The 15,184-nt window shown below is 32.1% G+C and overlaps 1 protein-coding gene across 2 annotated transcripts in view; it reads left to right on the top strand.

Annotated features, from left to right (window-relative positions):
- Positions 1–14,702, top strand: part of LOC144365030 (uncharacterized) — a 60,363-nt gene extending 45,661 nt beyond the window's left edge. The window contains exon 4 of one of the 2 annotated variants that reach the window (XM_078015750.1): positions 14,573–14,702. The gene's annotated coding sequence lies outside the window, so the exon portion shown is untranslated. Of the gene's footprint in view, positions 1–8,958; positions 13,047–14,572 lie in introns of those variants that run through there. The other variant, XM_078015752.1, reaches the window with a different exon arrangement.
- The last annotated feature ends 482 nt before the right edge of the window (positions 14,703–15,184 follow it).

Here is a 15,184-nt window from a genome sequence, read left to right as displayed (position 1 = left end):
TTCTTAGTGTTGCTTCTATTCTCTTTTATACTTCACCCAGTTCTCCTTTCATACTCTTCTTCCTTGTTGTTTTTGTTTTGCTGGATCTTTATTTTAAATAAAAATAAAAATGACAATTGGAAGAGGAAGAAGATGTAGTCCCAGCAATAAAAGATTGTTGCACTGGAAAATAAAATAAAAATGTGAAAATCACCTATTCAAAGTAAGCTCCTCTACACAACCAACCAAACAAAACAGGCAATAACAAGCAAATAGCTAAGGAAGACTGGCTTATACAATTCTCTACTCTACAACTTCCGAACCTTAAATGACGTGTTTATCAAATATTACCTGCTACTTCAAAGAACACGAAAAACAATATCATTAAAATCCAACCTTGCTACTAATGGTATAATTTTAAAAAAAATGACCCTCATCTTATGTATGAATAGTAATGGGAAAAAATCTTAAAATAATGAGTAAATATAATCAAATGGCACACTAAACAATGTGAGATTGAATCTCACTCAAGTCAGAATAGCAATTATCAAGAGTACCAGTAACAATAAATGTCGGCAAGGATGTGAGGAAAAGGGTACACCCATACATTGTTGGTGGGACTGCAAACTGGTGAAACCACTCTGGAAAGCAGTATGGAGGTTCCTTAAAAAAACTAGGAATTGAACCACCATTAGACCCAGTTATCCCATTCCTCAGTATATATCCAAAGGACTTAAAATCAGCATACTAGAGTGATGGCAGCCACATCAATGTTGATAGCAGCACAACTCACACTAGCCAAGCTATGGAAAGAAAGAAAAATTTGCTCTCTCCAAAAAGGAAATTCTTGAGAAGGAATTTAGGCACTTATATTCTGATCATTAGATTTAATGATTTCTTTTTAAATCTAGGAAAACAATAATGAACCATGAAACCTAATTTTTATTAGAAATATAGTAGACATCACAACTTATTTTATTCCTAAAACCTATTAGTAGTCTTGCTTTGACCATTGTAAAAATCATACAGTAAATTATCATGACTATGTGAATTAAATATATACACAGGAATAAAAGAATATTTTAAGGGCCTATTCATTATAGCATTAATCCTACTATAACTAATACATTCTTAGTATACAAAGAACTCCTTGAAATTTATAAGTGATATATTAAAAACCATTTTAAAAAGACCAAAGTCTTTCATAGATAATTTACAAAACACTAAAGTCTCTGAAATCATGTTTAACTTCACTAGAGCTAAATTTAAATTTACTTAAACATTGAGACATGATTTTCGCCTATCAAAATAAAAAGTTAAAAGCAAAACAAACGACCCAAAATCCCCCAAACCAAAAATGACAGATACTATGTACTGAAAGGAGATTTAAAATTTGACATTTTTGGAAAGTATTTTGATAAGATGCATTGACAAATTTCAATAACACTACATATATTCTTTCATCCACACTCAGTAATATAAACATTTCTATGAGAGTGCAAGAAAAAATACTGCTTTGAGTGTAAGATATAACACTACCTAAAATAAATGCTTTTGGATGTCAGTATACACTACTTACTAGAGTACAGGTAAATACAGCCCCATATCTGCTATAGAATGGCTAAAAGAAAAGAAAACATGGAGGAAAACTAGAATCAGCTCTGAAGACTAGAGCTGTCCATAGTTTGGAACTTACTAATCTTACATTGGAGTGAAGGCAGAACGGGCTTCTCAGGTGACGGCGCACATACGGGAGAAGCAAGCTGGAGGAATGGAGTGGTCCCATGGCCACTTCATTGTTGAAGCAATGGATGGCTGTACATGGGTCCAGCTTGTACAAAGAATAAGGAGTTTACATTTGTGACAATACAGATTAAGAAGCAGAATAGATAAATCAGAAGAAGTGGTCAAATAAATATCAAAACAAAACATTTTTGTCCTTGACGTTTTGAAAAAATCTTGAACTTTATTCTAAAGAACTTAAATTTGGGTGAAAGATCTAAACCTAGACAAAGGCTGGTAATAAAAAGGATGTTGTCAAAACAAAAACAAATGACTCTACAAATATTCTTCAAACCCAAAGCAGAGTTTCAGTAGGAATCTGTGAAATACTGAGTAGAAAGGAAAAAACAATTAAAGGGTAAAAATTGTACATTAAGAACATATTTATCTAACCAGGTTGTCATTCCTATGCAAATGCAATAGAGAGAGATTCTCAGACATCAGAGGCCAATATAATTTATCAAAAAAATTACTCAAGGTTATATACCAATTTACTGAAAGATATATGACAAAGAATTCAGAAAAGGAGATTGTGATTTCAAAAGAATTCAAGTCAATAGAACTCTGTCTAAAAATTGATTCCTATGGCTGAAACAGTATAAAGATAAAAATTATTCTTGATAGAAAGATACGTAATTTAAAATATTAAGAATATCGTTGTATTATACCTACAAAAGCAGAGACTACATACATGCAGAATCTAAGACCAAATATGTCATTGACAAAAATAAATGAATCTATATATTGAAATCCTGGCAGTCAACTTATTGAACAAAATTAACTTATGGGAATGAAATGATAAAAACAGACTTAGTTTCATATCCTTGTTCCTGAATACCATGCTGATTTCATAGATTGTAAGTCACTGTCAAATACTGATAAAAAGCTTAAGTTTTCTAATTTAACAAAGTCCAGTGGGATCTGAAACAAAAGTCGATGTCCTCTTTTCTTCCAAAGCTCCCTATGTCTCTTACTGATGCCTGGCCTGCCTTGCTAGAGGAAAGGGGATGAGTTCCAAGTTTGTCTTTCTCTTCAAGTTGGGTTGTCCTTGTCACTGGCTTCTCTCACCTGTCGCATCCTAGGGTGACAGTTCTTCCTCTGGAATTAATTCTAATCCCCTCTTCCCAGCCTTCTGGCAGTCCTCATCCCTGATCCATCGCAGGGATGTCTTTCCAACCAGTCTGAGTCCCACCTATCTATCCTCCTTACACGTGTTCCACAGGAAAACCATGGAATCCTTACCAAACCTCAGTCTGTTTCAATATACCTTTCGCCTCTGCCTTGCCAGACCCAGCCATCCAGCCTTGGGCCTTCAGAAGTACCAGTTGCAGTGCCTTCCCAATACTGGAACATCTGTCAGTCTTTCTGAAAATACTCTTGGAAGATTTCTTTCTTGACTGGGTTGTAGTGCCAGGTTTGTGTCTATGGAGATGAATAAGGAAACTAGAGCTCTTTTATAGAATTCCTTATTCTATTCAATGAAATTGCTCTCTAATGTTCATCTATTCCTCCCATGCTCCCCCCCCACCCCACAATGAATCAGCCTCCTTATATCAGAGAAAACATTCGGTATTTGGTTTTGGGGGATTGGCCAACTTCACTTAGCATTATCTTCTCTGACTCCATCCATTTACCTGCAAATGCCATGATATTTTCTCTTTTATTGCTGAGTAATATTTCATTGTGTATATATGCCACATTTTTTTTATCCATTCATCTATTAAAGGGCATCTAGGTTGGCTCCACAGTTTAGCTATTGTGAATTGTGCTGCTATAAACATTGATGTGGCTGTGTCCCTGTAGTATGCTGTTTTTTAAGTCCTTTGGGTATAAACCCAGGAGAGGGATAACTGGGTCAAATGGTTGTTCCATACCCAATTTTCCAAGAAATCTCCATACTGTTTTCCATATTACTGCACCAATTTTCAGTCCTACCAGCAGTGTATGAGAGTATCTTTTCCCCCACATCCTCACCAACACTTACTATTGTTTGTCCTCATTATAGCTGCCATTCTGACTGGAGTGAGATGAAATCTTAGAGTAGTTTTGACTTATATTTCTCTAATTGCTAGTAATGATGAGCACTTTTCCATATATTTGTTGATGGATATTATAGCATCTTCTGAAAAGTGTCTGTTCAGGTCTTTGGCCCATTTATTGATTAGGTTTTTTTTTTTTTGGTGCTTAGTTTTTTGAGTTCTTTATGTAGCCTAGAGATTAGTGCTCTATCTAATTTGTGAGGGGTAAAGATTTGCTCCCAAGATGTAGGCTCTCTATTCACCTCACAGATTGTTTCTTTTGCTGAGAAGAAACTTTTAAGTTTGAGTCCATCCCATTTATTGATTCTTGATTTAATTCTTGCTACAAAGTATTCTTATTAAAGAAGTTGGGGCCTAATCCCACATGATGAAGATTAGGGCCTACTTTTTTTTCTATTAGATGGAGAGTCTCTGGTTTAATTCCTAGGTCCTTGATCCATTTTGAGTTAAGTTTTGTGCATGGTGAGAGATAGGGGTTTAATAATTTTTTTTTGTTGCATAGGGATTTCCAGTTTTCCCAGGACCATTTGTTGAATAGGCTATCTTTTTTTCCAATGCATGTTTTTGGAACCTTTGTCTAATATAAGATAATTGTAATTTTGTGGGTTAGTCTCTATGTCCTTTATTCTGTACCATTGGTCTGCCAGTCAATTTTGGTGCCAATACCATGATGTTTTTGTTACTATTGCTCTGTAGTATAGTTTAAATTCTGGTATAGTGATGCCACCTGCTTCACTCCTCCTGTTAAGGATTGCTTTAGTTATTCTGAGTCTCTTATTTTTTCAGATGAATTTTATGATTGCTTTTTCTATTTCTATGAGAAATGTCACTGGGATTTTTATTGGAATTGCATTAAATCTGTATAGTGCTTTTGGTAGTATGGTCATTTTGATAATATTAATTCTGTCTATCCAAGAGCAAGGTAGATAGGGCAGATGGGTGAGAGGGGAAAGAAGGGGGTATGGGGTTAGAAATGATGGTGGTATATGATGCATATTATTATTCAAAGTACATATATAAAGACACAAATTAGTGTGAATATACTTTGTATACAACCAGAGATATGAAAAAATGTGCTGTATATGTGTAATAAGAATTGTAATACATTCTGCTTCATACATAAATAAAAAACTAATAAAAATGAAATTGCTCACTAAGAAATTCTTAGTTTTTGCTCTGGTGATATTGTGGCAAGAGATGGGTTAACAATTGGCAGAATCAGTTTGAGACACCTTCTTTGCATGTTTTACATAAAAGTTCTATTACCTAGATTGACAGGAGACTTTGCCCTGATTATTCTCAGATGTAAGGTCAAACTTTATGGTAGTGGTCTTATGTTAGAATTCTATTGCCTACTTAACCCACTCTACGATGGCTTTTTTAAAATTTTCTAAATCTATTCATCTGTTGTTTCCTCTACTTAGAACACTATTCTCTCAAATCCTTGAAGTATTGGATCTTCATTTGGAAATCAACAAATGTCACCTACTGAAAGAATTCTTCTTTGCACACTTATCTAGAACATCACACACCTCCTTTATCTTATTTAACTTTATTGTCTTCACAGCACTCTCTACCCCCTTAAAAGTATATTCCAGGGAAGCAGGAATGTCGATGGTGTCATACACAATTCTATAACTAGAAATTGGGAAACTGCCTGTCTCAGGTTATATACCAATAATACATAGTGACTGAATGGACTAAGTAAGTATAAAAGTAGAGCAAACAATGAGATACAGTATATCAAATGGCATATTCTCTTAAAAGAATCAGTCCATAAAGAGAAAGGAGAAAGAAGGAAAAAACTTCAAAGTATAGGTAAAATTATTCTGGGTTAATACAAACTTAAGGAAGAACAAGTACAAATATTTAAAGTTGTAAATTAACATTGAATAGATATCTTTTACGAAAGGATAAACCAAAATTAATACATATCTTTCATCATCTTTTAGTGTCAATAACACAATATCAAGGATAATACTATGATTCTAGAAAGGGAACCCCATGAAAGCAGGGACTTTTGGGGATTTTTAAAAAATTAACAATTATACTTTCAGTAGCAAGAAATGCACATGAAATAGGATAGATATTCAGTGAGTATTTGTTGAAATACTAATGACTAAACCAATCTAAAGTAAAAACTCATTATAAAGTCAAAGAAAATTGAAGAGCAAGTGACTGTAGTTGTATTGTTCAAAATGCCATCCAAAGTTTACATAGACCAATTAGGCAAAAATTAATCAGATGATAGAAATTGTTAAAAAAAATTACCAATTATAATATTTCCTTGCAAACCTTAAATTGTTTGATGCTTTTTAAAAAAATATATTCACCTAGAACATCTACAACCTTGTCATTTTTATTGTGCCTTTTTAAATGAAGCCTTATGAATATTATTTAGTGAATAAATTATTAATAAGTTGATTTATATTATTGTATTTCATAAAGAAAGACTATATATTTTTGCAAACATTTAAAAAACTGATTCTATCACATAGAATACTTAAATAAGCTCTTAATGTCTCATTTGTACAAATTGGATTCTACGGGTAAAAATTTAAAAAAGAAATCTTCTTCTATGTTTTAGTCAGCTTTTTCACTGCTGTGACTTAAAGGATCTTGACCAGAACAATTTTAGGGGAGGAATGGTTTGAGGGCTCATGGTTTTAGAGGTCTTAGTCAATAGAAGGCCGGCTCCATTCCTCCATTCCAGAACATCATGGTGGAAGAATGTGGCAGAGGGAAGCAGCTCCCATAATGATCAAGAAGCAGAGAGAGAGAGAGACTCTGCTCACCAGATACAAAATATATACCCAAAGCCATCCCCCCCAATTCCCACCTCCTCCAGCCACAACCTACACTTCAGTTACCACTCATTTAATCCCTATCAGGGGATTAATCACTGAATAGATTAAGACTCTCAAAATAATTTCTTCTCTGAACCTTTTTGCATCGCCTTACACGTGGGCTTTAGGGGAACACTTCACATTCAAACCATAACGATCCATTTTTAATAAGAAAAAAAAGTCTCAAATAATTACTGTTTCAAATGCAGTCAAAACAAGAAATTGGAAAAACTGTAGACAAAAACATAAATGATATAATAAAATTTGTAGCTAGCAACTAATTAATATAATTTATATCTTAATAATCAAGAAGAAAAAAGTGAAAAATATTCCTTCAAAATTTTGTAAATGAAGTGAAGTCCCAAATTGAGGAAAAATATAAAGAATTTATCTACCTGCATTCACATTTATGTTTGTATACATTTTGTTATTTTAGAATTATATATGATAAAGAGATGAATATAGATCACTTTTTTATCTGTATACTGATGTTTCTAAATATTTGACCCACAAATCATTGCTTTACAGTGTATTTATAGGAATATTTTGTGTGACTGGTATACTTGACCATACTTGCCAAGGTTCAAGTATTTTAGGGAAATAACTACATTAAACAAAAATTAGGAGGTATTTGATGCTAGAATTTTCCAGTAAACAGTTTAATGCACATTGCTGATTTATAATTTGCCTGTCAGAGCATGTAAGGAATACTTAACTTCTGGGTATATATGTTAATAATTCCTAAATATAATATCACAAAAAATCCATTTTTAGGGATATTATTTTATTCTGACATATAAAAATATTGTCTTAATTTGGTTCTTTTCTTATCTTTTCTTTTTTTTGTTGTTTGTTTGTTTGGTGCTGGGATTGAACCCAGGGCCTTTCACATGCTAAGCATGCACTCTACCACTGAGATTTACTCCTCAAACCCAAATTGGTGATTTTCTAGGAAAATAATGCCTGACCAAAATTGACATAAGAAACAAAACAAATGAACCAATAATAATTGGATTAATAAAAAACTTGTTAAGGAAATACAATCCAGGTTGGCAATGCCCCTAGATCCTTTGATGAATAGCTTTTTCTATCATTTTAAAGTCCACATGATATTCCAGGAAGTAGAAAATATTGATAGCTTCTCAGCTAACATCATGAATTTTGCTTATCACTGATACAATAATCTATCAAAAGGGCTTGAGAATAAAATTTACAGACTAATCTCATTTAGAGATACCCAATTCCAAATAAAATATCCAGAGTTAAAAAATTCCTCCACAAGGTAGGGTTATTTATCATGCATTCAAATATTGCTTATATTTTATGAATTGCATTCATATAATTCATCTATCAAATCAAGGAAAAATGGCTCAGCAATCGCATCTATCTAATCCAACCAGGAACAATATCAACTGTGGTACTGAATTATAACTCTTGTCTAATCACTTCAACATGACATAAATTGTTTTGTAATCTACTTTGAAAAAGGTTTCATTTATTTCTTAGAATTATGAACAGGAGATCATCTGAAGCGCATTTGTAAATAGAAAGGCAAAAATGAAAAAGATTGTGAAAACCTTTCTTCAGTTACTAAAATCCTTCATCTCTCTCACCTGATCTTTTTATTGCATTTAACTTCGGTCCCCATTTAAATGCTTTCCATAAACTAAAATAACTCATAGTCATATGTGATAGATAGTCAAATAAAGAAGAAATACATGGACAAATGAGCAAAATCAATATTGATTACTACTTCTCAATGTAAAAATGACTCACATAGAGATCATGACTGAAGAGGTATGAGAACCAGAAGTTCTAAAATTGTTTTTGCTCTAACAAAATGGTGACTTTTATGTGTAGAATAAAAAAAATCTAAACTTTTCTTGAATTTTCCCTGTCAGTTTTGTGAGATGGATCCTATTCATTTTAAAATACATCAATGACATTTATCTGATGAATCTTAAGAATCAATATAAAGTTCACACTATGCAAATATTTCTTATATCTGGGAAGGTTAAAGCTACAAAGTTCTTGTTGAGATTAGCACAGTCCCAACATTTCAGAGTCTAAAGAAAGTTAGGAAGTGAGAAGCTTGAGCTATAACACATATTTAAAAGGTCAATTATAAGCTTAGATCCAGTATTTTTCTACAAGATTACTGCTCCAAAATCTCCCATTTGGCCAAGTGACACAAGAGTAAGTAAATGCTTGTCATTGTACAGAATGGATTTTTGTTTGCAATGTGAAAAGGTATTGTTTAGAATTTGGATATTTATCTTTTTGTTTGTCCATTCATTCATTTTTTTTTTCAGTCAGTCAATAAGTCAACCATTAGGTCATATGTCTACATGGTCTACAGATGGCCACACATGGAAAAGAGTGAATGTGGTTGGAAATGCAAAGAGGAAAAAAACTTAAGAGCCCTGAGAAGTTTTATGGAGGACAAAATATTGCGAACCATACACCAGCCCATCCAATCGTTTCATAATGAATATACTTCTTGTGAATATATTTCTGTTGGAATGGATGACCACTATAAAGGAAAGTATATTACTCTCAAGCATCAGAAGATGCAATTTTGTGATTCAAACAACGTGTATTCTTGACTTTAAAATAAAGGCACAATCAGAAATATGCCTAGATGTGGTATCTTTGTGAGAATCCACCAGAGATGTCTTTCTTAGATGTTGGGATATGTGCATTAATGACGTGCCTAATTGATAATGTCTCTTAAACATCTACATTTGCCATTGTGCATACTGTGTTCTCTTTTCCTCTTTCCTATTGTAATCTCATAGCCACACTGTGGCTCCTTTCACATGTGATCTAGGATTTTAACCTCTTTACCTCATTTTTTTCCCTTATACTTTATTTCAGTAATCTATTTTTATTCTATGCCCGTGTTCACATTTCTACAACCTATATGTAAAAGAGGTCTTTGAAATGAGGTGCAGTACAAAAAAAATATATTGAGCCAGCAGATCCTTCCCATCTCTTAGCCTTTAATTTTCTCTATTCCCATGTCAATATCTTATTTAGACCTTGCAATAACCTACACACTTAATGGTCCCTTCAATAGGTTTTCTTTATATTAATCCCCTTAACACTACTTCCCCTGTTATCATTGTAATTGTTTTTAAGTTACCACTCCAATATTTAATATTTCTTTTAACATTTTATTACTATGGCATATAATTACAGCCCTTTATGGGATTTCTAAATTGCTTTTCTAAATTGCTTTTTAACCAACAATATTCTTCATAGGAAAAAAAAGAGAACCAGGCTAAAAAATTGGGGTAAATATGGATCACTCTGGAGTGAAAACATTGCAAGAAAAGAGAAAGCAATATTGTTATAAATATGAATTATTATCATTTTACAATACAGTGTGATTGTAAAATGATAAAAGGTCCCTAATGAAAATTTCTCTCACATGTAATAGCTAACACATTTGCCCTTCCTTTTATAGTTGCAAGCATCTATAAACCTGGACAGAATATTTGAGAAAGCTGTTTACAGGCATTAGGCAGAGATACTACAAAACCCTGATTCTCAGGAAAGGAGAGACACATTCACATTTAAGCCTGCTTTCTGCCTGTGGTCTCTTTCTATACAAGCTACAAGGAAATGGATCCTGAACAGGCACAGAAGACTTGCTAAACTGAGGAGACAGTGTCAGAGATGTTTTGGAGGTGGCTGAAATTTACTGAGCAGGACACCAATGAGCTGCACAAGTGGTCAGCATAGAACTGTACACAGAGATTCCCTTGGGTTCTTGGCTAGAGCTGTTGACACACAGCATCTCAATGAATTAAAGTTAATTATCTGACAGTGATTGATCTACCCAAAGAAACAAAATGTGATTTTTTTATGGAAGAAAATATACAGATTCCCTATAGCACATTAACCACAATGTCTAGAATATAGTTTCAAGGTAGTAGGAAAATATGCCTGAAACAGAGAGAATAGATCATCATGATAACCTAGAAGTTGAATTTAGCAGGCAAATATTTTAGCTACAAAGGATTTACATAGAAGAAGGAGAGAATGAATAAACATAGAAAATGTCAGGACAGAAATGGGAAATATAAACAAGAAGCAAACGTAAAATCTAGTACTGAAAGTTAATATATCTGACAGCTTAAAAAAAATAAGTAGGAAGAACAACATATTGAAGACTAAAGAGTCAACGAACTTAAGTTAGTAAAATTTATTTCATGAGAAGATCCAAGAAAATAAAGACTGAAAACTAAATAACAGCTTCAGTGACCAATCCATTAAGATCAGCTGGTTTATCATTGCATACTTAGAGCCAAGAGAGAAAACACGGTGAGAAAGAAATAAATACCTTTTTGAAGATCTAACAGTATAATTTCCCTACACTCAATGAAAACTATCAACTTAAAAGAAGCTCTGTGAACTCTGAGAAGATAAATACGTAGAAAACTACACTTATTATATCATAATCAAATTCTGAAGACCAATCATTAAACAAACACATTAAATATAGAAGAATATGCAGCAGACTTTTGATTGGGGGGCAATAGGGAAACTAGAAGACAATAGAGTGATACTGTCACTGTGGAATGATGCTTTTAATGTATCAAAATAAAAATATGAATAAGAAAGCAATTGGGGGCTATACCTAATGAAGGTGAAATTAAATGTAAAAAATGAGGTGAAATTAAAACATTCCTCAAAAGGCAAAATATGACTTATAAATCACCAATAGATTGATATATCAAGGAGTACTAAAGAACGTATTTTAGATTTAAAGAAAACAATATTAGATGGAAATTCAGATTTATATAAGAAATGAAGAGTACCAGAATAGTAAATATCTGGGTAATTATGAAGTAATATATTTTTCCTTCTCTTTATTTCTTTAAAAGTCAACTGAACTTTTAAATATTGATGGCATTCCTGTGATATTTATAACCTACATAGAATTCTGTAAAATGTATGATAATGGTACAACCAAGGGGAAGGAGCTCCTGGAAGTATTCTATTGTGTGATTCTCAAACTTATACTCAAAATGTTACATTATTAATTCTAGAAAGAAATGTATAATATCTTCATTAATCTTGGAGTAGCAAATAGTTCTAACAATCAAAAACACACTAATCTTAAAAGTGGGACTATCAAAATTAAAAACTTGTTCATCATAAGACAGTATTGAAAAATTGGTGCAAGCAACACTTCAAGAAAACATGGTCAATACATATATTCTACCTTACCTGTAGCCTGTATCAAAACTAAATGAACTCTTAACAAATCACTACTATAACACAAAGAAGAAAAAAAGGGCAAAAATCTTCAGCAGACTTTACATCAGTAGATAAAGTGACCAATTAAAAAATGTAAATATTTAAGGCAAATAGATGTCATCTCATTATTAAAAGAACTAAAATTAAAGAATGCTTCAAATCCAGAAACAGATTAATGATTGCTTAGATCCAGAAAGAAACCAAAAAGAGGCAATTACTGCTTAATGTATTACTGAGTAATGGGCATGGGTTTTCCTTCTGGAGTGATGACAATATTCTGTAACTAGATAATGATGATGATTGTATAACATTGCAAATATAATAAATGTCACTAATGACAAATTTTGTGCTATATATGTTTTATTACAATTAAAGTGACTACCAATACCAAAATTTGCCAAGGAGATGGTTCAACTACAGGGGAAAACAACTTGGTAGCTAATTTTTGCTAATAATTTTAATAGTCCAAACTTTGAAACAACTAAAATATTCTTTGTCAGGATAATGGATAAACACTAGTGTGTGTTAATATGATAGTTCTCAACAATAATATTGAATTACTGATATAAACAACAATATGGATGCATCTCAAAAATCATATCTGAATGAAATAACCAAGACAAACAAATACACACACACACACACAAAAAAAAAAAAATGATATCATTCATATGAAATCAAGAACAGGCAATGTCTTTCACATATGAGTAAAAATATTTTAAAAAATTATTTAAAAGAAATAGAGAGTAAAATAGGGGTCCTTAAAGGGGGTAGAAAGAGTAGGGAGGATGAGGCTGGATCTTGGATATGAAAATACAGTTAGTATTCTACTGTGCAGTAGGGTAACTACAGTTCACAATTTTTAATGCATTTTATAAAGAACTAGAATATGGGAGTTTGAAATTTTCCAACACAAAGAAATGCTAAGTGTTTAAGGAGAGGCACATACTCATTACCCTGATTTTATCATTATACACTGTATACTTTTATTGAATACACTATAACCCATAAATATGCTCATTATATGTCAATTAAAATGTTTCTGAAAAAATATTTAAATTATAATAGATAGCCTCAAAGTAAAAGTATGTGCCTCAAATTACACAATCTATCATCTCTTTTACTAGAAATTAAGGGTAATAAAATAGAAAATTATTATTTATAATTACTACTGTTTTTACTTGGTATTACTATTATGTAAGTTAGCAAATAAAAACATGTTGATTTAACTATTTGATAGAATAATTACATTCTTGTGTCCACAGTCATTATAATATTATGAGTTTCTCTGGCATTGAATGTTTTAATGTGTTCTAATAAACAATCACGCAAAAAATCACAAGCAATATTATCTATAGTAATAAAGATCAAAATATGTTGAGGATTGCTTAACTTGGATGGTAGCACAAATGAACCTAAAATTTAAAAAAAAGAAAGAAAAAACTCAGACAACTGAATATAAATTCATAACCTCCCAGTATCAAATTAAATAGAGGTCAGACCTATACAAACTAAGTATTCAGAAAATGTGGATAATGAGGACATGGTAAAAAATTCCTAGGGGGACATAACAAAAAATCACTATAGGATATCAAATGGAAAGAAATTTAATCAAATACACAAAAGACTAATACCTATAGTATATAAGGAGTGTATTTTTATGTGTATGAATATCATAATAGTGATAAAGAATTGGATAATTATATGAAAAACACAAATGAGAAATAAATCAATCCAGTAAAAAGAAAAGAGTATACATTACTAATTGAATAACCCAGTACAACATAATAATTAGGAATAGTTACATTAATAAAGTCACAAATTAAATTGTAAACATAGGTGAATATGTGCACTGCTTATGATAGTAGTGTAACACTGCCATAACTAACTAGTGATAATGCAATTTGTGATATTGATTATAAGCAACTAATCTTAACTCTTTGGAATATATTTTAAAATACTAATTTAATTTATTTAAAGTTATATTCTTAAAGACTCCTGAAACCTTATTAATAATGGCAAATTTGGAAGGAATAAATGCTATACAATAGAATAATCATTAAGTTAATTAGGAGTTACCAGTTCAATGCATTTTGATGCAAACATGATGAAAATAATTATACTATTTTATAATATGAATTTTGCTGACTATGTTATACTGAATTTAAAGCAAGATGTATATTGTATGTGAAATTTTTTTATATTTTAAAATATTATATGAACATGAAGTCACTTAGGGTGAGCAGAGAACAGTATTTAAAAGGATTGATACCACATTCTTAATAAGGCTATTTTTTGCTGCAATATTACATAGAACTTTTAATTTTTTATATTGCTTTATTACTAATTGCTCCTGTAAAAAATACACATATATGTACATTTATGTATACATGCAGATGTGTGTATATTTTGTTTGTTTATGTATTCATTGTGGAGCTGGAGTTGAACCCAGCGCTTCACACATTCTAGATAAGCATTGTACCACTAAGCCACATCCCAGAACACACATGCATACACATGTGTGTGTGTGTGTGTGTGTGTGTGTGTGTATTTGTTGTTGTTTCTCTGTCTATTGGCAGATTCTGTACTCAGCCACATGGATTTAAAAAAAAATAAAAATAGAGTTAAATTTCTCCTTCCCAAATGTACCCATTCTAGGACCAGGTGCCAGGTGGCCTATGAACAGATTGCTGTAAGACAACCTCAGGAGGTCAGAGAGCTGTGGGAACACAGAGGAAACATAATGCAGGAGTGCACAGAGTCATGTCACTGAAGGAATGAGATTATGGTTAGTTTTTAAATTATTCTTTTCCTTATTATCATACTATTTAATGATAAATAACCAATTAAATATTTTTGAGTATTGTAACTTCACTTTCACAATAAATTTTACACTCTCAGCTCCCAGGAGGATCTATTCACAGCTTTCCTTTCAGTCTTGCTCCACATATGTCCCTATCGAAAGTCATCATTCTGTTGAGTTATTTCAAAAACAACTTGTGTGGTTCTTCTCCTGCAACTGTGCTAATGTTATGGCCCTCAACCAAGGTTCACAGGCCAAATTGGATACCTGCTTGTTTTTGTAAACAAACTTTGTAGTTTGCTCAGAACTCAGTCGTTTATATATTATTTGTGGTTTTGGAGTAACAGAGGCATAGATTAGTAGCTGTGAGAGATAATTTGGCCCACAAAACTGAAAATATATATTATTTGCCCCTTTACAGAAAACTCGATCAATCTTTGTATTAGTCTATTGTCCAAGACCATCAT

Source organism: Ictidomys tridecemlineatus, chromosome 6, assembly GCF_052094955.1.
Source record: "Ictidomys tridecemlineatus isolate mIctTri1 chromosome 6, mIctTri1.hap1, whole genome shotgun sequence".
Lineage (NCBI taxonomy): Eukaryota > Metazoa > Chordata > Mammalia > Rodentia > Sciuridae > Ictidomys > Ictidomys tridecemlineatus.
The sequence above is the reverse complement of the archived record's forward strand: the minus strand, read 5'-3'. Positions and strand labels throughout refer to the sequence as shown.